The sequence below is a fragment of the Cherax quadricarinatus genome, chromosome 37, assembly GCF_038502225.1.
Source record: "Cherax quadricarinatus isolate ZL_2023a chromosome 37, ASM3850222v1, whole genome shotgun sequence".
NCBI lineage: Eukaryota > Metazoa > Arthropoda > Malacostraca > Decapoda > Parastacidae > Cherax > Cherax quadricarinatus.
The window spans coordinates 20,510,432-20,532,972 of NC_091328.1; the positions used below are offsets into that span (position 1 = coordinate 20,510,432).

Consider the following 22,541-nt stretch of genomic DNA (forward strand, 5'->3'; position numbering starts at 1 on the left):
AAGGATGAAGATCAGGCAGGACTACAGGGAGACCTGGACAGGCTGGAAACATGGTCCAGCAACTGGCTTCTCGAATTTAACCCTGCCAAATGTAAAGTCATGAAGATCGGGGAAGGGCAAAGAAGACCGCAGACAGAGTACAGGTTAGGTGGCCAAAGACTGCAAACCTCACTCAAGGAAAAGGATCTTGGGGTGAGTATAATACCGAGCACATCTCCTGAGGCGCACATCAACCAGATAACTGCTGCAGAATATGGGCGCCTGACAAACCTAAGAATAGCGTTCCGATACCTCAGCAAAGAATCGTTCAAAACCGTACACCGTTCACGCCAGGCCCATATTGGAGTATGCAGCACCAGTTTGGAACCTACACTTGGTCAAGCACCTCAAGAAATTAAAGAAAGTGAAAAGGTCTGCAATATGGTTAGTTCCAGAGCTAAGGGAAATGTCCTACGAAGAAAGGTTAAGGGAAATCGGCCTGACTAACCTGGAGGACAGGAGGGTTAGGGGAGACAACGACATACAAAATACTGCGAGGAATTGACAATGTGGACAGAGAAAGGATGTTCTAGAGAAGGGACAAAGAAACAAGGGGTCGCAATTGGAAGTTGAAGACTCAGATGAGTCAGGAGATGTTAGGAAGTATTTCTTTAGTCAGGATTGTCAGGAAGTGGAATAGTCTGGCAAGCGACGTAGTGGAGGCAGGAACCATACATAGTTTTAAGACGAGGTATGATAAAGCTCATGGAGCAGAAAGGACCTAGTAGCAAACAGTGAAGAGGCGGGGCCAGGAGCTATGTCTCGATCCCTGCAACCACAAATAGGCGAGTACACACACACACACACACACACACACACACACACACACACACACACAAATATTAACAGTTCATCCCCGCAAACTACATCTAGACATGTTAGGTGAAAGGACACAAGTGCAACTAGTGCGACATTTTGTGGCAACGTTTCGCTCTCCAGGAACATTAGCTACACTAGTGTCTTTTTACCTAACAATGTGGGTAATTATACAAACATTACCTCAAGACATTTCTTTTGGGTGGAAGTAATGGGTACAAGTTACCATTGCACTATCAATAAAGCGCCGCGAAAAAAACACTAACCTAAAAACAAATCGCTGAAATATTAAAACCGAAACATTAAAAAAAATGAATCAATAACAATAACCCTAAATTTGGATCCAATACCATCCACTGAAGACCCTTGAATCCATGCCATCCAAGATTTTTGAACTACTTATACCTACTAATTTTAACATTATGGATTAAATTCGATAATTAACTGTTAAAGACAACTCCCAACAAGTACACACTTAGAAATGTATCCCAGTGTACGAATGTGATGTGTAATAAGATTATTTTTAAATTGTACAACGAGACTTGTTTCCTTATTAATTGACAGAAGTTAAAAAAATAAGTTATTTTGATGAATATCTGGTTTGGGCGCCTAGCAGCGTGTTTGGGTTATGGAAGGAAAGATCGGAGATAGAGGGAGAAGTGTGGTCTGGGAAGGATCAGTCGCCGCTAGATGCTTCTCAGTTATGAGTGGCCAAGAATGAGGTAGGCTATGGGAATTTAATTTTCGTTGTCTTTATGCGCACACAGACGTATCAACAATGATAGAATAATTATATATATTGACCCACGTGACCTCGTGGTGTGCAGTATCGCTAGAGTCTTGTAGGTGATAGATGGGCAAGGATACCTAAGAATGATTAGTATGTTAATACTGAGTAGCAGAGTCGGCAATATGGAGTACTAATCTTACATGAAGAGAAAGAGCCAGCGTCACTCGGACAGCCTTCTACTATGGCTATGTTAGCACAAATACGGGTACACGCACTTTGGTATAATGCATATGCACAGAGTTGACTTTCCTCATCGGCGATTAAAGTATTATTTAATAAGACGCTGGTGAATTACAGTCCCTTACCTTCGCGAAGTCAATACTTTAAATCTTGCACATCACCAAGTTGTATTTTATTTACCTGAAGAATTATGAAACCGTCTGACGCGAACCTTGTCGTTTGATGACCCACTCAGTGAAGACTTTATTCAACAGAGGCCTTCAGCGGCCATTCCGGCCAACTAAGCAAAAATTAAAGATCACATTACAAGACGTAATAAGATATTTCACCACAAAAAAACTACTGATTAAGTCACTGTCCGAAGTTTTCGCACACCATCAAAGTTCTTTATACCCCAGCTAGCTACTGTTATCTTTGAACCATTGCCACATATTGAACGCTGTTTTGGAACTTGTATAGGCGACCTTAAACTAGCGAAACGGCTAAGCTGAACAATACATTTACACACTAATCATATAAAATTAAGATATATGTAAAATTCTGGGTCTTAAAGCATTATAACGGCTGATTTCTGATTAATGCTGATAATTTATTGTCAGTATTATCTTGATTTGAAGATTTTTTCATGAAACTTCTTAAAATAAAGACACCCAGGTGTTGCACGTGTGTAATACCTAGTTATTTCTGTATTTTATGCTATAGTAATGACAATTTATAGTTAACAGCGGGTACTATCATTTGTCAAGATTAATTTCAGAATTTAAAATAATAAAGCTAATGCCAGTATTAATATATTATTATTTTAAGAAATAAAATCTTCAGTGACCAAGTCATTAAGTTGACAACAAACGATCTTGTACACCGAATGTATCAAAAAATTATTTTTCGTTATATGAACACATCCTCAAAGAGGCAGCTAATTTTATGCGTTTCAGTTGGCCGGTGGAGACAATATAGCACTTAGAGCAGTGACGAACTTGACACCTGAACAAGGGCACTTTAAGACCCTAGCACAGCCACTTGCCCACACTGCTATATATAAACACTTCCCACCAGTTTCCCCAGGTCGCTGCTCGAAATACTTTCTAACACCTGTATTAACTGAGACTACCGAGTCAAAATACCTCCACACCTGAACTGATGAAATTATAATTCATTCGTATGAAGTTACTACTCAATGTGAGTCAAGTTAGGTTCAAAGTCTATAAATTATTATATGAAGTCATTAAGTCTGCATTTTGTCTTTATAACACAAGCAAAGAATACTATAATCTCTAAGAGGGAATCAAAGTTAACTCTTAGTGTATATACATATTTATGGAACAAATTGCTTTTTTGTAAATGCTTCAATACTGCTGCAAAGCTGAGGGATAAACACAGACGTAACAGTTTATGAATACAATACGATTAATTCCGATCTGACAATTCACTTGTATTAATATACACACTTTCAAGAGTTTCCACAATGAAGTATAATACATCAATTATTAATGACAATTTATTATGAGGTCTATGTAACATTTAACGTCTGCTAATGCCAGAGGCAGTTTCGTTATAATAAAAAAGAAGGGCTAAAAGAGGCAGTTTCAAAAATGTTCTCTCGTCTTCAGTATGAGTACTGGACATTAGTTCCCATGATCTTCCTGCACAGGATGTAGCAATGTGTCAAAGACATCCTCAAGTAGCGCATATTATCATCTCAAACATTACTTATTTTGATTAATTATCCAGCAGGGGTGAGGTTGTCTACTACCGACCTCTCATTGAATGAGATAGCAAAGAGTACCATCTAATCCGTATTTTAATTAATTACAGAAGGCTAGCTAACCTAAGGAAGTTTCCATACACCTAAACAGAACACTACGATACTAACATAGTCGAGGCCATCAGTAAAAAACATTAGAAGTTAAAATCTTTAAAGAAGTGGATCAAAATTATTTCTCTGCCTCTTTCATTGCACAAAGCGCTGGCTACAAAAATGTTTTCCACCGTAACTCCTTAAAGAGAGCGCAGAACCAAAGGTTTTCATATCTGACAGTAAAAGTCTCTCATCTTATCTATACAACTAGAGCGAGGCATCAGAGTATCTTCCAACAACTGAAGCTTACGAACAGAACTGATCCAAGCATGCAGTTTAAAATCGTACTTCAAATGATATATCCATCATGGAGCTAATATTCATAGAAAGCACTAAAACCGTAAGGATAACACAACGCTGCATATTTAAACAATTTAAATATGCTCTAACAAGGACTGCTCCTTCGAAATCTTTAGCCACCAGCATCTCTCTGATAGAGTCGTCACTCGCAATGTGGTGGCCCTGCTGGGTACTTACCGAGGTTGTGAGTCTTAAACACAAAGCAGAACAACTAACATACAAGGGGGTCGGGCACAGGAGCTCCGGCGGACACGGTAAGAGTGGGCACGCACAGACACGCACACAGGCGGGGGTACACGTGCCCCCACTCACTCAGCGGCACCGGGACTGACGATACGGCTGCCACGGTGGGCACCAGTCGCCAATGAGGGGGTTAAGGGGATTTAAGAGGGAGGTTGAAGCGCTTGGGCGCCACTGTCCCCCCCACCCCCTTTGCAGGAGCAGACCAGAGGTAGCAGCATAGCACATGGTCCACCACGACTATAATTATCGTCCCACTGCTGCTGCTGCCGCCGTGTGTGTGTGGGGAGGGTTGTGTGGGGAGGGTTGTGTGTGGGGGTTGTGTGTGGGGGGTGGGGGGGTTGTGTGGGGGGTTGTGTGTGGGGGTTGTGTGTGGGGGTTGTGTGTGGGGGTTGTGTGTGGGGGGTTGTGTGTGGGGGTTGTGCGTGGGGGTCATGCGAGAGAGTGGGGTTGTGTGTGTGAGGGGGGTCATGTGAGAGAGTGGGGCTGTGTGTGCGAGGGGGGTCATGTGAGGAGTGGGGCTGTGTGTGTGAGGGGGTCATGTGAGAGAGTGGGGCTGTGTGTGTGAGGGGGGGTTGTGTGAGGAGGGTTGTATGTGTGAGGAGGGTTGTATGTGTGAGGCGGGTTGTGTGTGTGTGGCTGTGTGTGTGTGGCTGTGTGTGTGTGGCTGTGTGTGTGTGTGTGTGTGTGAGGCTGTGTGTGTGAATGTGTGAGGTGTGTGTGTGTGAGGGGGCTGTATGTGTGTGTGTGTGAGAGAGAGGTTGTGTGTAAGGGAAGTTGTGTGTGTGTGGGACGGGGGTTTGTGTGAGGGTGGTTGTGTGTGAGGGGGTTTGTGTGTGTGGGTGAGGGTGGGTTGTGTGTGTGGGTGAGGGAGGGTTGTGTGTGTGGGTGAGGATGGGTTGTGTGTGTGGGTGAGGGTGGGTTGTGTGTGTGGGTGAGGGTGGGTTGTGTGTGTGGGTGAGGGAGGGTTGTGTGTGTGAGTGAGGATGGGTTGTGTGTGTGGGTGAGGAAGGGTTGTGTGTGTGGGTGAGGGAGGGCTGTGTGTGTGAGTGAGGATGGGTTGTGTGTGTGGGTGAGGGAGGGTTGTGTGTGTGTGAGGGGGTTGTGTGTGAGGGGGTTGTGTGTGTGTGAGGGGGTTGTGTGTGAGGGGGTTGTGTGTGTGTGAGGGGGTTGTGTGTGAGGGGGTTGTGTGTGTGTGAGGGGGTTGTGTGTGTGTGAGGGGGTTGTGTGTGTGTGAGGGGGTTGTGTGTGTGTGAGGGGGGTGTGTGTGTGTGAGGGGGGTGTGTGTGTGTGAGGTGGTTGTGTGTGAGGGGGTTGTGTGTGTGTGAGGGGGTTGTGTGTGTGTGCGGGTGTTGTGTGTGTGTGAGGGGGTTGTGTGTGTGTGTGAGGGGGTTGTGTGTGTGTGAGGAGTTTGTGTGTGTGAGGGGGTTGTGTGTGAGGGGGTTTGTGTGAGGGGGTTTGTGTGTGTGAGGGGGTTGTGTGTGTGAGGAGGTTGTGTGTGTGAGGAGGTTGTGTGTGTGAGGAGGTTGTGTGTGTGAGGGGGTTGTGTGTGAGGGGGTTGTGTGTGTGTGAGGGGGTTGTGTGTGTGTGAGGGGGTTGTGTGTGTGTGAGGGGTTGTGCGTGTGTGAGAGGTTGTGCGCGTGTGAAAGGGGGTTGTGTGTGTGAGAGGGGGTTGTGTGTGTGAGAGGTGGTTGTGTGTGAGAGAGGGGGTTGTGTGTGAGAGAGGGGGTTGTGTGTGAGAGAGGGGGTTGTGTGTGAGAGAGGGGGTTGTGTGTGAGAGAGGGGGTTGTGTGTGAGAGAGGGGGTTGTGTGTGAGAGAGGGGGTTGTGTGTGAGAGAGGGGGTTGTGTGTGAGAGAGGGGGTTGTGTGTGTGGTGGTTGTGTGTGAGAGGGGGTTGTGTGTGAGAGAGGGGGGGTTGTGTGTGAGAGAGGGGGTTGTGTGTGTGAGGGGTTTTGTGTGTGTGAGGGGTTTTGTCTGAGGGGTTTTGTGTGTGTGAGGGGTTTTGTGTGTGTGAGGGGTTGTGTGTGTGTGAGGGGTTGTGTGTGTGAGGGGGTTGTGTGAGGGGGTTGTGTGAGGGGGTTATGTGTGTGTGAGGGGGTTGTGTGTGTGAGAGGGGGTTGTGTGAGGGGGGGTTTGTGTGAGGGGTTGTGTGTGTGAGGGGGTTGTGTGTGTGAGGGGGTTGTGTGTGTGATGGGGTTGTGTGTGTGAGGGGGTTGTGTATGTGAGGGGGTTGTGTGTGTGATGGGGTTGTGTGTGTGAGGGGGTTGTGTATGTGAGGGGGTTGTGTGTGTGAGGGGGGTTGTGTGTGTGTGTTAGGAGGTTGTGTGAGTGAGGGGGTTGTGTGTGTGTGCGTGTGTGTGTGTGAGGGGGTTGTGTGTGTGAGGGGGTTGTGTGTGTGTGTGTGAGGGGGTTTTGAGTGTGTGTGTGTGTGTGTGTGTGTGTGTGTGTGTGTGTGAGGGGGTTGTGTGTGTGTGTGAGGGGGTTGTGTGTGTGTGTGAGGGGGTTGTGTGTGTGTGTGAGGGGGTTGTTTGTGTATGTGAGGGGGTTGTGTGTGTGTGTGCGGGGGTTGTGTGTGTGTGTGAGGGGGTTGTGTGTGTGTGTGTGTGTGTGTGTGTGTGTGTGTGTGTGTGTGTGTGTGTGTGTGTGTGTGTGTGTGTGTGTGTGTGTGTGTGTGTGTGAGGGGGTTGTGTGTGTGTGTGTGAGAGGGGGTTGTGTGTGTGTGTGTGTGTGAGGGGGTTGTGTGTGTATGTGTGTGTGTGTGAGGGGGTTGTGTGTGTGTGTGTGTGAGGGGGTTGTGTGTGTATGTGTGTGTGTGTGTGTGAGGGGGTTGTGTGTGTGTGTGTGAGGGGGTTGTGTGTGTGTGTGTGAGGGGGCTGTGTGTGTATGTGTGTGTGTGTGTGAGGGGGTTGTTTGTGATAGTACTCGCCTAGTTGTGGTAGCGGGGGTCGATTCATAGCTCCAGCCTCTGCCTCTTCACTGGCCGCTACTGTGTCACTCTCCCTGCACCATGAGGTTTATCATACCTCTTCTTAAAGGTATGAATAGATCCTGCCTCCACTACATCGCTTCCCAAACTATTCCACTTCCTGACCACTCTGTGACTGAAGACATACTTCTGACATACCTGTAATTCATCCGAGTCTTCAACTTCCAACTGTGTTCCCTTCTTGCTGTGTCCCATCTCTGGAAGATTCTGTCTGTCCACATTGTGTGTATGTGTGTGTGTGTATGGTGTGTGTGTGTGTGTGTGAGGGTGTGTGCGCGTGCGAAGGGTGTGTGTGTGTGTGTGTGTGTGTGTGTGTGTGTGTGTGTGTGTGTGTGTGTGTGTGTGAGGGTGTGTGCGCGTGCGAAGGGTGTGTGTGTGTGTGTGTGTGTGTGTGTGTGTGTGTGTGTGGGTATATGGAGGGGTTATGTGGTGTGTGTGAGGGTATATGTGGTGTGTGTGAGGGTATATGTGGTGTGTGTGAGGGTATATGTGGTGTGTGTGAGGGTATATGTGGTGTGTGTGAGGGTATATGTGATGTGTGTGAGGGTATATGTGATGTGTGTGAGGGTATATGTGGGTGTGTGTGTGTGTGTATATGTGGGTGTGTGTGTGTGTGTGTGTGTGTGTGTGTGTATATATATATGTGGGGTGTGTGTGTATATGTGGGGTGTGTGTGTATATGTGGGGTGTGTGTGTGTGGTGTGTGTGTGTATGTGTGAGGGTATATGTGGGGTGTGTGTGTATGTTTGAGGGGTATATGTGGTGTGTGTATGTTTTAGGGGTATATGTGGGGTGTGCATGTGTGAGGGGTATATGTGGGGTGTGTGTGTGTGTGTGTGTGTGTCTGAGGGGTATATGTGGGGTGGGTGTGTCTGTGTGTGTGTGTGTGTGTGTGTGTGTGTGTGTGTGTGTGTGTGTGTGTGTGTGTGTGTACTCGCCCAGTTGTACTCACCCAGTTGAGGTTGCAGGGGTCGAGTCCAAGCTCCTGGCCCCGCCTCTTCACTGGTCGCTACTAGGTCACTCTCCCTGAACCGTGAGCTTTATCATACCTCTGCTTAAAGCTATGTATGGATCCTGCCTCCACTACATCGCTTCCCAAACTATTCCACTTACTGACTACTCCGTGGCTGAAGAAATACTTCCTAACATCCCTGTGATTCATCTGTGTCTTCAACTTCCAACTGTGTCCCCTTGTTACTGTGTCCAAACTCTGGAACATCCTGTCTTTGTCCACCTTGTCAATTCCTCTCAGTATTTTGTAAGTCGTTATCATGTCCCCCCTATCTCTCCTGTCCTCCAGTGTCGTCAGGTTGATTTCCCTTAACCTCTCCTCATAGGACATACCTCTTAACTCTGGGACTAGTCTTGTTGCAAACCTTTGCACTTTCTCTAGTTTCTTTACGTGCTTGGCTAGGTGTGGGTTCCAAACTGGTGCCGCATACTCTAATATGGGCCTAACGTACACGGTGTACAGGGTCCTGAACGATTCCTTATTAAGATGTCGGAATGCTGTTCTGAGGTTTGCCAGGCGCCCATATGCTGCGGCAGTTATTTGGTTGATGTGCGCTTCAGGAGATGTGCCTGGTGTTATATTCACCCCAAGATCTTTTTCCTTGAGTGATGTTTGTAGTCTCTGGCCCCCTAGACTGTACTCCGTCTGCGGTCTTCTTTGCCCTTCCCCAATCTTCATGACTTTGCACTTGGTGGGATTGAACTCCAGGAGCTAATTGCTGGACCAGGTCTGCAGCCTGTCCAGATCCCTTTGTAATTCTGCCTGGTCTTCGATCGAGTGAATTCTTCTCATCAACTTCACGTCATCTGCAAACAGGGACACCTCAGAGTCTATTCCTTCCGTCATGTCGTTCACAAATACCAGAAACAGCACTGATCCTAGGACTGACCCCTGTGGGACCCCGCTGGTCACAGGTGCCCACTCTGACACCTCGCCACGTACCATGACTCGCTGCTGTCTTCCTGACAAGTATTCCCTGATCCATTGTAGTGCCTTCCCTGTTATCCCTGCTTGGTCCTCCAGTTTTTGCACCAATCTCTTGTGTGGAACTGTGTCAAACGCCTTCTTGCAGTCCAAGAATATGCAATCCACCCACCCCTCTCTCTCTTGTCTTACTGCTGTCACCATGTCATAAAACTCCAGTAGGTTTGTGACACAGGATTTCCTGTCCTTGAAACCATGTTGGCTGCTGTTGATGAGATCATTCCTTTCTAGGTGTTCCACCACTCTTCTCCTGATAATGTTCTCCATGATTTTGCATACTATACATGTCAGTGACACTGGTCTGTAGTTTAATGCTTCATGTCTGTCTCCTTTTTTAAAGATTGGGACTACATTTGCTGTCTTCCATGCCTCAGGCAATCTCCCTGTTTTGATAGATGTATTGAATATTGTTGTTAGGGGTACACATAGCGCCTCTGCTCCCTCTCTCAGGACCCATGGGGAGATGTTATCTGGCCCCATTGCCTTTGAGGTATCTAGCTCACTCAGAAGCCTCTTCACTTCTTCCTCGGTTGTGTGCACTGTGTCCAGCACATGGTGGTGTGTCCCACCTCTCCGTCTTTCTGGAGCACCTTCTGTCTCCTCTGTGAACACTTCTTTGAATCTCTTGTTGAGTTCCTCACATACTTCACACTTACACATGTGTGTATGTGTGTGTGTGTGTGTGTGTGTGTGTGTGTGTGTGTGTGTGAGTGTGAATGTGTGTGTGAGAGTGAATTGTGTGAGAGTGAATGTGTGTGTGAGAGAGTGAATGTGTGTGTGAGAGAGTGAATGTGTGTGAGAGAGTGAATGTGTGTGTGAGAGTGAATGTGTGTGTGAGAGTGAATGTGTGTGTGAGAGTGAATGTGTGAGAGTGAATGTGTGTGTGAGAGTGAATGTATGTGTGTGTGTGTGTGTGTGTGTGTGTGTGTGTGTGTGTGTGTGTGTGTGTGTGTGTGTGTGTGTGTGTGTGTGTGTGTGTGTGTGTGCGCGCGCGCGCGCGCATATATTTAAGTGTTTATATATTTAAGTTGCTAGTGGGCCAGCCATGAGGTTAACGATCTGGACACATCCTAAACAGCTTGCAGTAAGGGAAGAAATGTCTACACACTATTGCCAGTCATCCCTGACCCGCTAGAATACATGGCTTGCCGAAGACACAAACCAGGAATTTTATTGAGAATAATCAGCCCGACACTAACTATCAGGGACTCTTGCCAAACACAGCAAAACTCTTGTGCACCATCAGTTACACAGGTTTAAAACATTCTGGTGATCACCTGAGTCTTATCCGTAACATTAACATTAGTAACATCAACACTGTTGTCCAGCAAAGAATTGTTACATGTCTGTTCACTTGAGCCCCCCCCCCCCCACAAGCCATCGATCTCTTTCGCCGGAAACCGACATTCTCTATCTCCCTGTTCCACGTCTGCTGAATCTGTGTTAGTTTCAATTGTTTCACTTAAATATTTCTTTGAGCAAACTTTCGTTGCACCTGTGGGTTTACCATAAAGTGCTACTGTGGCATGGTTAAACTTTGAACATTTTGAAGCCAACATCCCCTCCTGGATCACCTGGCGCAGTTATATTGACATTTTCATCACAACTCCCGGAAGATTCGACATCTCTGAACTAACTCAAGCTCAGTCAGGTTGAGTCGTTTATCCAATTCACGTTCGAAGAGGATATCGACGGCACTTTCTTCAACGTTCTCCTCTGCAAATATTATGAATTACTTTTCAGAGTCTTCCGAAAACCTCCCAGACATTGTCTTCCCTACTACTACTACTACCACCACCACCAAGATGATATATGCCATCATAAGCTTCTTCCTATGTTCTCTCCGTATCTGCAGCGGTGAATTACTTGAATGCTCTTTAGCTTAACAGATCTTTTCTAAACTTCACTATCTTCATCATTTCATTAAGAGACTGCAAGCACCGTGTACACATCTTCATTTTACCTAGAAGAAACACTACAGTTGCAACCACACGGCGGCGGCTGTAGCAACAGCAACGATTATAGCATCAATTCATTTCTGGTCTTTGCAATAACCTAACCATTAACGGGCATAAAACGTGAGTTACAGCGTTAAGGAAAAATATTATCAGCATCAGCGACCAATAAACACCAGCTCCCGTATTGGCTAAATAACCTGGTATTTGACTCGCCCGATTCCCTCTCGAAATTCTTCCTCTTTCCTAAACAGTCCTCCTCAGTCACCACACTTTCCCCAACCCCTTTCCTTCACCAAATATTCCTCTTCTCCCTCAAACATTTTATTTTTGCCACAACCGAACATTTTCCCTTCTCAAAAGAAACCAGTTCAGTGCGCTTCTCATATCCTAAAGACTTAAAATTCCTTGATATTTATTATATAGAAATACTTTGCAGGCGAGTGACGAATCGCTGGCACAAGAACACGTGAAGATAAACAGTACGTCTCTTGTAGGGAAGACATTAATCAACAAGACTCTCATTATTATACAAGGCAATAACCTCACGACTATATACTCCAAGCCTTCATTCACCTCACCTGTTTTCTGATTTTTCCTCCCTTCTCGCCTTTGTCAATGCAATGATTTATGAGCTATAATAAGAGAAAGTTATTATTAAAACAAGATACAGATCACAGTTCTTGGTCCCAAGTGGTCGGATCTCGTTCAGTGGCCACAGCGGCGGCCTCGCAAGACACATCCCAAACTAATTCCGGATAAATCATTTCAAGCCTAATTATCTCCCATTCTCCAAGCGCTGTGTGACGCCTACAGGTTTAATGCTTTTCTCGGATTATAAGAATCGTTCAAGCAAGAGACATGTCTTGTGTACTCTTAAGAGCTTCCTAGATTCAAACGCGTGACGGGTTTAAGATACCAGACAAATTTTCGGATTCACATGATTATATACCTGTAAAGGTATAACAAGACCCTTATTCCATCCAGGAAGTGTGCAAATAAAGGTGTGTTAGGTGTGATTGTAGGTAAGACATACACAATCAGGACAATTGAGGACGACGTTTCGCTACTGGTGGTTTTGTCAATCCTGTATTTGGATTAATAAAGCCACAAGTGGTGCAAAGTTTCCTTCGGCAAATGTCTTCATTGTGCATAGTTTTATTGACTCGAGTTAGTTCAGTTGCCGTCTACGACACAGCTGAGGGGGAAGGACTGTAACCCACTATTCCTCCCAGGGGAGCTGAATTGGGATACTTCGATTTAAATTACTATTCCTATAAGAAAATAAACTTTGGGCTGCAATGAAAAAAGCGCATAAAATTTACCTGCCATCTCATGCTAGAGTATGCAGACTTGCATGCATTTTTGTATGCAAGTGTCATGTTAATAATACAAGATATTCAGGAGTGGTTCATTAAAGGTTATTACCCTCAACTTCAGTGCCACTCCCTCCCTTACCCCTCTCACTCTCCCCTCCCTTCCATTCCCCCTTCTCCCCTCACACCTCCCATCTGTCTCGCATCACACAACAACTATTGCCAACCTGAATAATTCCAAGGCCCTTCCTTTTATTCTCTTTCCCTCACCACTTTATTCCTCTGTCCCTTCGCCTTCTTCCTTTTAAGACAGCATTTTCACCATCTTTTTATTCCATGGAAATACAATACAGCCGACCTGGTTGCGTTTAGCAGCCACGTACACGACACGAAATTGTAATGACACGATTGCAAACATACCACGGTACGGGTGGAGTCTGAACCCATGGCGAGTTAGTGCCTGAAGTTTCGAGTCTCACTCGCCATGAGTTCAAACCCCACTCGTTCCGTGGTTTGTTTCACCATGTACATTTAGATATAGCAGTGGAAGCGGCTAGTTCGTGCATCCCATATTAATCCTGACGAAGGTAACGCAATAACATGAAAGGTTTAGAAACTAGTACCTCAAAAGGGTTAACAGAAGTACGTCTGGAAAAATACACATCTGTAGTATAATGTGATTCTTTATTAACAACGTTTCGCCCTCGCAGCTGTCTTTTATCAAGTCGCAAACAAATCTCGAACCTTGTTAATAAATGATCGTTTTTTATTTTGTTTACGTCTTTTTACTTCGTGTGGATATTGTATACCATTTCCCTCCAGGAATACCTCTGGGAGAACATTTATGATTTACATTTCATCTATTATAATCAACTTCAGGTTTCTTGCGCAAAATGTCTGGGTTCTTATTGCCACTTATGATAGACTGACACATCACACAGGTTATCGTTCTGTCTATATTCCCAGTAAGTGGATAATCAGGCCCTGTGTTCAAGAGAGTGATCATAAAACAGACAACATACATAGTTTACGGTTGTCTGGTGGACATGCCGCACATGTATATATATACATATATACACACACGTGTATATACGTTTATGTTATTCTCATGATGTACATTTATTTATTTTCATGAGGGATAAGCGCTAAAATCGAAGGGGCCATTTAGTGCTTTAGGAATGGGAGGCTTCTAGGTTCGTTCCAAGAAGGGGTGAAGTAGTTCAGTTCCTTGGATCAAGATCCCTGCATCGGGATTCTGACTGCTGTCACCTAGATTCATTATCTCTCCTACAAAACAAGTGAGAGCAGGTTTCTCTTCAAGGAGGGTGGAAGAGACGGAGGCCGAGGGGGGAGGGGGTAAGTAGTGATAATAGCTCTTGATCCCAGGAATATGAATTTCCAGGTCTTCCTTGGATCAAGCTTGAGTGCTTCTCAATTCCCAGACATTGTGGAACATCCATCAGACTCAACACTTCCCCTGATTATAATAATTAATAATGGAATCTTTTAAGTAAATTGGAAACTTTCTCGGACATATTGAAGGCCAGAAAAAAAATTGGTGCTAGGTTTTCTTTCAAGATATTATATTAAAATGCTGATCCTGTTTTAGTTTCTGGGAAATATAAGAGTTCGGTGAGGGATGGAAGGCATCATTTATACATATAAACCTATATTTTGTGAGTCGTTAAGACGCTGAACACGAGACAAATGAATCTGAGTAGTCGCTGAGAATTAAAATTTAGTGTTTACAAGCTACGTAATGTAGTTACTCAATGTCACGGTGTCTGACCTGATACCTGACGGCGGTTCAACCCATAAACAAGAGTTATAAATTTTAGAAATATAAAATATAATACAAAAAAATAAAAAAATCTAATTTATATATATATATATATATATATATATATATATATATATATATATATATATATATATATATATATATATATATATATATATATATATATATATATATATATATGCAAAACAACCACTCTGAAAGAATAGAGAAATTCCAAGCGCTTTCGTGACTACTCACATTATCAAGGAACTATGAAAGTGAAGCATCCAAGGAAGCTATATAAGGGGTCGGCCAGCACCTCACTATCAGATCCCACAACGGTTAAACACGTGACGCGCGGCGAGCCAACTTGGACAGGTCCTTTGCAAAACTCACCCCCAAGCTATTTATTTGTCCAGTGTATTATTAAATTCTACCCAAATTCTATTAATTATAAATGGATCTAATTTATATAAACCAAAGGAAATATTCATATTATTGTCAAAACTGCTTTTTATGAAACAAGATTCAATTATATTCCTGTCGACCATGGACTAGATCCATTTATAATTAATAGAATTTGGGTAGAATTTAATAATACACTGGACAAATAAATAGCTTGGGGGTGAGTTTTGCAAAGGACCTGTCCAAGTTGGCTCGCCGCGCGTCACGTGTTTAACCGTTGTGGGATCTGATAGTGAGGTGCTGGCCGACCCCTTATATAGCTTCCTTGGATGCTTCACTTTCATAGTTCCTTGATAATGTGAGTAGTCACGAAAGCGCTTGGAATTTCTCTATTCTTTCAGAGTGGTTGTTTTGCATATTTTGAAATCACCTGTTTACTGTGATCTTATTGCATATATATATATATATATATATATATATATATATTTATATATATATATATATATATATTTATATATATATATATATAGGTGTGTGTGTGTGTGTGTGTGTGTGTGTGTGTGTGTGTGTGTGTGTGTGTGTGTGTACTCAACTGTGGTTGCAGGGGTCGAGAATCAGCTCCTGGCCCCGCCTCTTCACTGCTTGCTACTAGGTCCTCTCTCTCTCTCCGCTTCCTGAGCTATGTCATACCTCGTCTTAAAGCTATGTATGGTTCCTGCCTCCACTACATCACTTGCTAGGCTATTCCACTTTATGACTACTCTATGACTGAAGAAATACTTCCTAACATCCCTGTGACTCGTCTGAGTCTTCAGCTTCCATTTGTGACCCCTTGTTTCTGTGTCCCCTCTCTGGAACATCCTGTCTCTATCCACCTTATCTTTTCCACGCAGTATTTTGTATGTCGTTATCATGTCTCCCCTGACCCTCCTGTCCTCCAGTGTCGTCAGTCCGATTTCCCTCAACCTTTCTTCGTAGGACATTCCCCTGAGCTCCGGAACTAACCTTGTTGCAAACCTTTGTACTTTCTCTAATTTCTTGACGTGCTTGACCAGGTGTGGGTTCCAGACTGGTGCTGCATACTCCAGTATGGGCATGACGTACACAATGTACAGTGCCTTGAACGATTCCTTACTAAGGTATCGGAACGCTATTCTCAGGTTTGCCAGGCGCCCATATGCTACAGCGTGTGTATATGTGTGCGTGCGTGTGTGCGTGCGTGTGTGCGTGCGTGCGTGCGTGCGTGTGTGCGTGCGTGTGCGTGTGCGCGCGTGCGTGTGTGCGTGTGCGTGTGTGCGTGTGTGTGTGTGTGTGCGTGTGTGTGTGTGTGTGTGTGCGTGTGTGTGTGTGTGTGCGTGTGTGCGCGTGTGTGTGTGTGCACGTGTGTGTACGTGTGTGTGTACGTGTGTGTGTACGTGTGTGTGCGCGCGTTTGTGCGCGTGTGCGCGCGCGTGTGTGTGTGCGCGTGTGTGCGCGTGTGTGTGCGTGTGCGTGTGTGTGTGCGTGTGTGTGCGTGTGTACTCGCCTAATTGTACTCGCCTAATTGTGGTTGCAGGAGTCGAGACTCAGCTCCTGGCCCCGCCTCTTCACTGATCGCTACTGGGTCCTCTCTCTCTCTGCTTCCTGAGCTTTGTCATACATCTTCTTAAAACTATGTATGGTTCCTGCCTCCACTACTTCACTTGCTAGGCTATTCCACTTCCTGACAACTCTATGACTGAAGAAATACTTCCTAACGTCCCTGTGACTCGTCTGAGTCTTCAACTTCCAGTTGTGACCCCTTGTCCCTGTGTCCCCTCTCTGGAACATCCCATCTCTGTCCACCTTGTCTATTCCCCGCAGTATCTTGTATGTCGTTATCATGTCTCCCCTGACCCTTCTGTCCTCCAGTGTCGTCAGTCCGATTTCCCTTAACCTTTCCTCGTACGACATTCCCTTGAGCTCTGGGACTAGCCTTGTTGCAAACCTTCGTACTTTCTCTAACTTCTTGACGTGCTTGACTAGGTGTGGGTTCCAGACTGGTGCTGCATACTCCAGTATGGGCCTAACATACACAGTGTACAGTGTCTTGAACGATTCCTTATTAAGGTATCGGATAGCTATTCTCAGGTTTGCCAGGCGCCCGTATGCTGCAGCAGTTATTTGGTTGATGTGTGCCTCCGGTGATGTGCTCGGTGTTATGGTCACCCCAAGGTCTTTCTCCCTGAGTGAGGTCTGTAGTCTTTGTCCACCTAGCCTATACTCTGTCTGCGGTCTTCTTTGCCCCTCCCCAATCTTCATGACTTTGCATTTGGCTGGATTGAATTCGTGAAGCCAGTTACTGGACCACATGTCCAGCCTGTCCAGGTCTCTTTGCAGTCCTGCCTCATCCTCGTCCGATTTAATTCTTCTCATCAACTTCATATCATCTGCGAACAGGGACACTTCAGAGTCTATTCCTTCCATCATGTCGTTCACATATATCAAAAATAGCACTAGTCCTAGAACTGACCCCTGTGGGACCCCGCTCGTAACAGGCGCCCACTGTGATACCTCTTCACGTACCATGACTCGTTGCTGCCTCCCTGTCAGGTATTCCCTTATCCATTACAGTGCCCTCCCTTTTACATGCGCCTGATCCTCCAGCTTCTGCACTAATCTCTTGTGGGGAACTGTGTCAAAGGCCTTCCTGCAGTCTAGGAAAACGCAATCTACCCACCCCTCTCTCTCGTGTCTTACTTCTGTTACCTTGTCATAAAACTCCAGGAGGTTTGTGATACAAGATTTGCCTTCCATGAACCCATGCTGGTTTTCATTTATAATCTTGTTCCTTTCCAGGTGTTCGACCACTCTCCTCCTGATAATCTTCTCCATGACTTTGCACACAATACATGTCAGAGACACAGGTCTGTAGTTTAGTGCCTCGTTTCTGTTTCCTTTCTTAAATATGGGGACTACATTAGCTGTCTTCCATTTCTCAGGTAGTTGCCCAGTTTCAAGGGATGTGTTGAAGATTGTGGTTAAGAGGCACGCACAGCATCTCTGCTCCTTCTCTGAGGACCCATGGGCAGATGTTGTCCGGTCCCATCGCCTTGGAGGTGTCAAGGTCACTTAAGAGCTTCTTCACCTCCTCCTCAGTTGTTCGTATGTCATCCAACACTTGTTGGTATATTCCCTCTTGATGTTCCCTTCTGTGCTGTCTTCCCACAGCCCTTCCTGTCTCTACTGTAAAAACTTCCTTAAATCTCCTGTTCAGCTCCTCACATACCTCCTGATCATTTCTTGTGAGTTCTCCACCTTCTGTCCTTAATCTGATCACCTGGTCTTTGACTGTTGTCTTCCTCCTGATGTGGCTATACAACAGTTTCGGGTCAGTCTTGATTCTCGATGCTATGTCATTTTCATACTGTCGCTGGGCCTCCCTCCTTACCTGTGCGTACTCATTCCTGGCTCTGCGACTGATCTCCCTATTTTCGTGTGTTCTCTGCCTTCTGTACTTTTTCCATTCTCTATTGCACTTTGTTTTTGCCTCCTTACACCGTCGGGTGTAAGTGTGTGTGTGTGTGTGTGTGTGTGTGTGTGTGTGTGTGTGTGTGTGTGTGTGTGTGTGTGTGTGTGTGTGTGTGTGTGTGTGCGTGCGTGCGTGCATAAATGTTTGGTCAGGAAATATGCAGCACTTTCACGGTCAGTTTAAAACGAGAAAAGTAGCCCAGAATGATGTCATAAACAAGGTGTCTAGAAGGAATACCTTAACGACTGCTCTCGGAAAAGTACTCGCCACTAACGCTCACATAAAACTCGAGGCATCACACATGTCACTAGATGAAGCGCACATGTATAAACTTCTGCGGAGGGTTGCAGTCCTGAGTGGTGACGCAGGCTGTGTCCTGAGTGGTGACGCAGGCTGTGTCCTGAGTGGTGACGCAGGCTGTTGTTTGCACTAGCTGTAAGACTACTATCCCCAAGTTGCATCTCTAAGTCACTAGTGTCAGAATTACTTCTGGCTACTCTACCAATTAAGCACTTTCAAGGTAGTCAAGACCACAGTGATCTTGGTCACTACATATTCATAGGTGTTTCTTCATGCCAGTATCATAATAGCTGCTCCCATGAGCATTCTCTGTCCTGAGACAGGCACAGACACAGGGGGAGCAGAGGAGTTCTGTGTACCACTAGCTAAAATAAGGATGCTTTGCTTTGTAATATTATCTGACCATAAACTGTTTAGCTTTGTACATAGGTAGGATGTTGGTGCAGCATGGTTAAGCACCAGTCGATAATTTGAGCTACTCAACCCCTACTCAGAGTTAAGGTTGGCTAGTAAAGCATTAACTTTGTTCATTTCTCTACTTCCACTCGTCAAGGAAGCGTGTAGTGGAGAATCTGGCTTTAAGTCACACTACACATTCCCAGATGTAACCAGTAATTTTGGAAGTCCTTTACTATGGTATATCTCGGTCTGAGAAGGCGGTGTAGAAACTCCAAGAAATTAGAAATAAGTGATCGAATAAGTGTTACGCCTTTTATAGGCTCTGATCTAGAATAAGGTTTAATGAGGAATGGTCCCCGAGGAAGAACTCTTATTTGCTTCAGTGTGATGTACAGGTTTGTAAATCCCTGTGTCTGTTCATAATTTTATATATATATATATATATATATATATATATATATATATATATATATATATATATATATATATATATATATATATATATATATATATATATATATATATGTATGTATGTCGTGCCGAATATGTAAAACTGGTCAATTAGCAAGAACTCTTTTAAAATTAAGTCCTTTCTAAAATTTTCTCTTACACGATTAAAGATATATTTTGTTCGTTAATGTTAATGTAAAAAAATTTAATTTTGCACCAAAAGAATCTTAGAAAACTTACCTAACCTTATTATAACAAGAACAATTTATTTTAGCCTAACCCAACTAAATATATTTTAGATTTGTTTACAATAATTTAATTCTAAACAAACACAGTGAAATACATTTTTTCGTTAGGTTCACAATGATTTTGGCGAAATTATTGCATACACAAATTTTCGCTTGTCCTATATGGCAAGATGAGCGTTGCTATTTAAGCCAAGATCTCAAGTTCTGCCTATTCGGCACGACATATATATATATATTTATAAATATTATATTATTGTGCCCACGAGCGAGTGCTGTTGATCAATAACACTGCGACTAGCCAAGGACTCGAACCCATGCTGCTTTGGCCTGCCACATGGTGGGCGAAAACTCATGATGCCTTAATCCACTGGACCATATAATCCTTATGAGTACAACATCCAACGGAACTGGATGTTGTACTCGCTACCCAAGGACATACGATGGTGTGGATGATTCTAGGCTAATTTCATTCTAGTCCCTGTTTGCTATACTGCTCGTTGTACTAACACACCAAACAGGGACTAGAATGAAATTAGCGTAGTCATCCACACCATCGTATGTCCTTGGGTAGCAAGTACAACATCCAGTTCTGCCAGATGCGCTACTCTTAAGGATTATATGGTCCAGTGGATTAAGGCGTCATGAGTTTTCGCCCACCATGAGGCAGGCCAAAGCAGCATGGGTTCGAGTCCTTGGCTAGTCGCAGTGTTATATATATATATATATATATATATATATATATATATATATATATATATATATATATATATATATATATATATATATATATATATATATATATATATATATACCTGGAGTTTACTTGGAGAGAGTTCCGGGGGTCAACGCCCCCGCGGCCCGGTCTGTGACCAGGCCTCCTCGTGAAGGAGGTTAGAAACTATGTCTAGAGCAAGTTATAAATATTTAACATATTATAAATGATGTGAAAATAAGGTTAATGGTATATGTTTTGCTCCTAGTGATTACTTTTATGAGAAGTTCTGTTTTAAAGATTAAATTACTTAGTTCATAATAGAAACTAAGTGGTTATTAGTACTGTTAATAAAACAAGCAGAAACCTAACAGATTCCTTTTATTAAATGACTGAACCCTATGTATGATGACCCTTAGACGAGATAATCCTATTCTTTTTATGAATTTGCTACTAGAAGCTCTATGACAAAGTGGTCTACAGGCTATATTCGTAACAAGTGGGGTCCTGTCCGAGAAACATTCCACAATAAAAATACTCCAGTGTTGCACAAGTGTGTCATTCACCAGCCAAGTTTTGTCTTTAATAATTTTCGATGTATTTTCGGAGATGTGCTTTGATTACATATGCTGGACTTTCACTCTGGTGGCTATTGATAACGTGGTGCTTATTAAACAGATGTTATATTATACTAACTGCTAAAACCCGAGCTACTGCAGGCTGAGAAGAGTTTCCTGTTTGAGAATGATCTCGCTGATGTAACAGCCTATGGATTTCACCCTGGACGAAATGAGATACACGTGCTCACATTACTGCAAGGTAAATGCTGTAACGTACTGATGGATATCAACATACACGGATAGATACCATCACCACCACAGCTGTGACAATAAAAACCACAACACAGGAGTGAACAGTGCCACATTAACCTTCACAAACAACACAAGTGTTATGCATTGCCCTTACACTTGGACCTCTGGTAGCTAAACTTCTAGCACTTTAAGGGAACAACGATTTCAAATCCAGATCTCTTTCCCTAACATTTAGGTACATGGGAAGGTTAGGTTGGTTGAAGATGAGGACTTTTGAATTAGTTCATTACAGCACCATACCCATTCCTCTTAATCCTTCGGATCGCATGCACTCCAGGATTTAGCAGCTAAATATCCTCCGCCATTCTCATACTTGAGCAACCAGTTGGAAACTGTTACGATATTGGTTACAATAACCAGTGGCGAGCACATTCTGCAGAGGGACATCCAGATGCAAAAGGGTACGAGTTCACAGAGGACCAGGGGTCTTTATTACCGTCTGTTCTTTGAGATCTTTTCAATATATCGCTACAAACTGGCATAGTGCCAGACAAGTAGAAAATCGAAAATGTAATACCTATTTACAAGGCAGGTGACAGGTCCTTAGCTTCGAACTATAGACCAATAAGCCTTACCGCCATAGTGGGAAAATTTATGGGATCAATAATTGCCAAGGCAATTCGTAGCCATCTTGAAAGGCATAAATTTATTAATGCATCTCAGCAAAGTTTTACAAAGGGGCGTTCCTGCCTTACGAATTTACTAACTTTTTTCGCTAAAGTGTTTGAGGAGGCAGATCATGGTAATGGATATGATATTGCGTATATGAACTTCAGTAAGGCTTTCGACAGAGTTCCACATCAGAGGCTACTGAGGAAACTTAAGGCACACTGAATAGGAGAATTTTTTTTCCTTTGTAGAGGCGTGGTTGACAAATAAGCAGCAGTGTGTTTGCATAAATGGGGAGAAATCAGAATGGGGGCACGTCACAAGCGGTGTTCCATAGGGGTCAGTGCTGGGCCCCTTGTTGTTCACAATTTACATAAATGACATAGATGAGGGAATAAATAGCGTCATAAGCAAATTTGCTGATGACACCAATAGGCCATCTAATTATTTTTAATGAGGACATTAGTGCACTCCAGGATGATTTGAATAGACTGATGCAGTGGTCGGAGAAGTGGCAGATGCAGTTTAATATAGACAAATGCAAAGTTCTAAATGTTGGACCGGAAAATAATGCCACATATAAACTAAATAATGTAGATTTTAATATTACTGATTGCGAAAAGGATTTAGGAGTTCTGGTTAGCAGTAATCTGAAACCAAGATAACAGTGCGTAAGTGTTCGCAATAAATTTTAACAGAATCCTTGGCGTCATTTAAAGTATAAATAATAGAAATTCTCAGGTTGTTCAACTCTATATATATCCTTGGTTAGGCCTCATTTAGATAATGCTGCACAGCTC

The 22,541-nt window shown here is 44.0% G+C and overlaps 1 protein-coding gene across 6 annotated transcripts in view; it reads right to left on the reverse strand.

The window, feature by feature from the left end:
- tn (tripartite motif containing protein thin) overlaps nt 1–22,541 on the reverse strand; it is a 229,547-nt gene that overhangs the window by 161,817 nt on the left and 45,189 nt on the right. For 5 of the 6 annotated variants that reach the window (XR_011392868.1, XR_008408911.2, XR_011392866.1 and 2 more), the window contains exon 1: nt 4,161–4,327. The exons of the other annotated variant lie outside the window; for it this stretch is intronic. The gene's annotated coding sequence lies outside the window, so the exon portion shown is untranslated. Of the gene's footprint in view, nt 1–4,160; nt 4,328–22,541 lie in introns of those variants that run through there. 6 annotated transcript variants of the gene reach the window in all.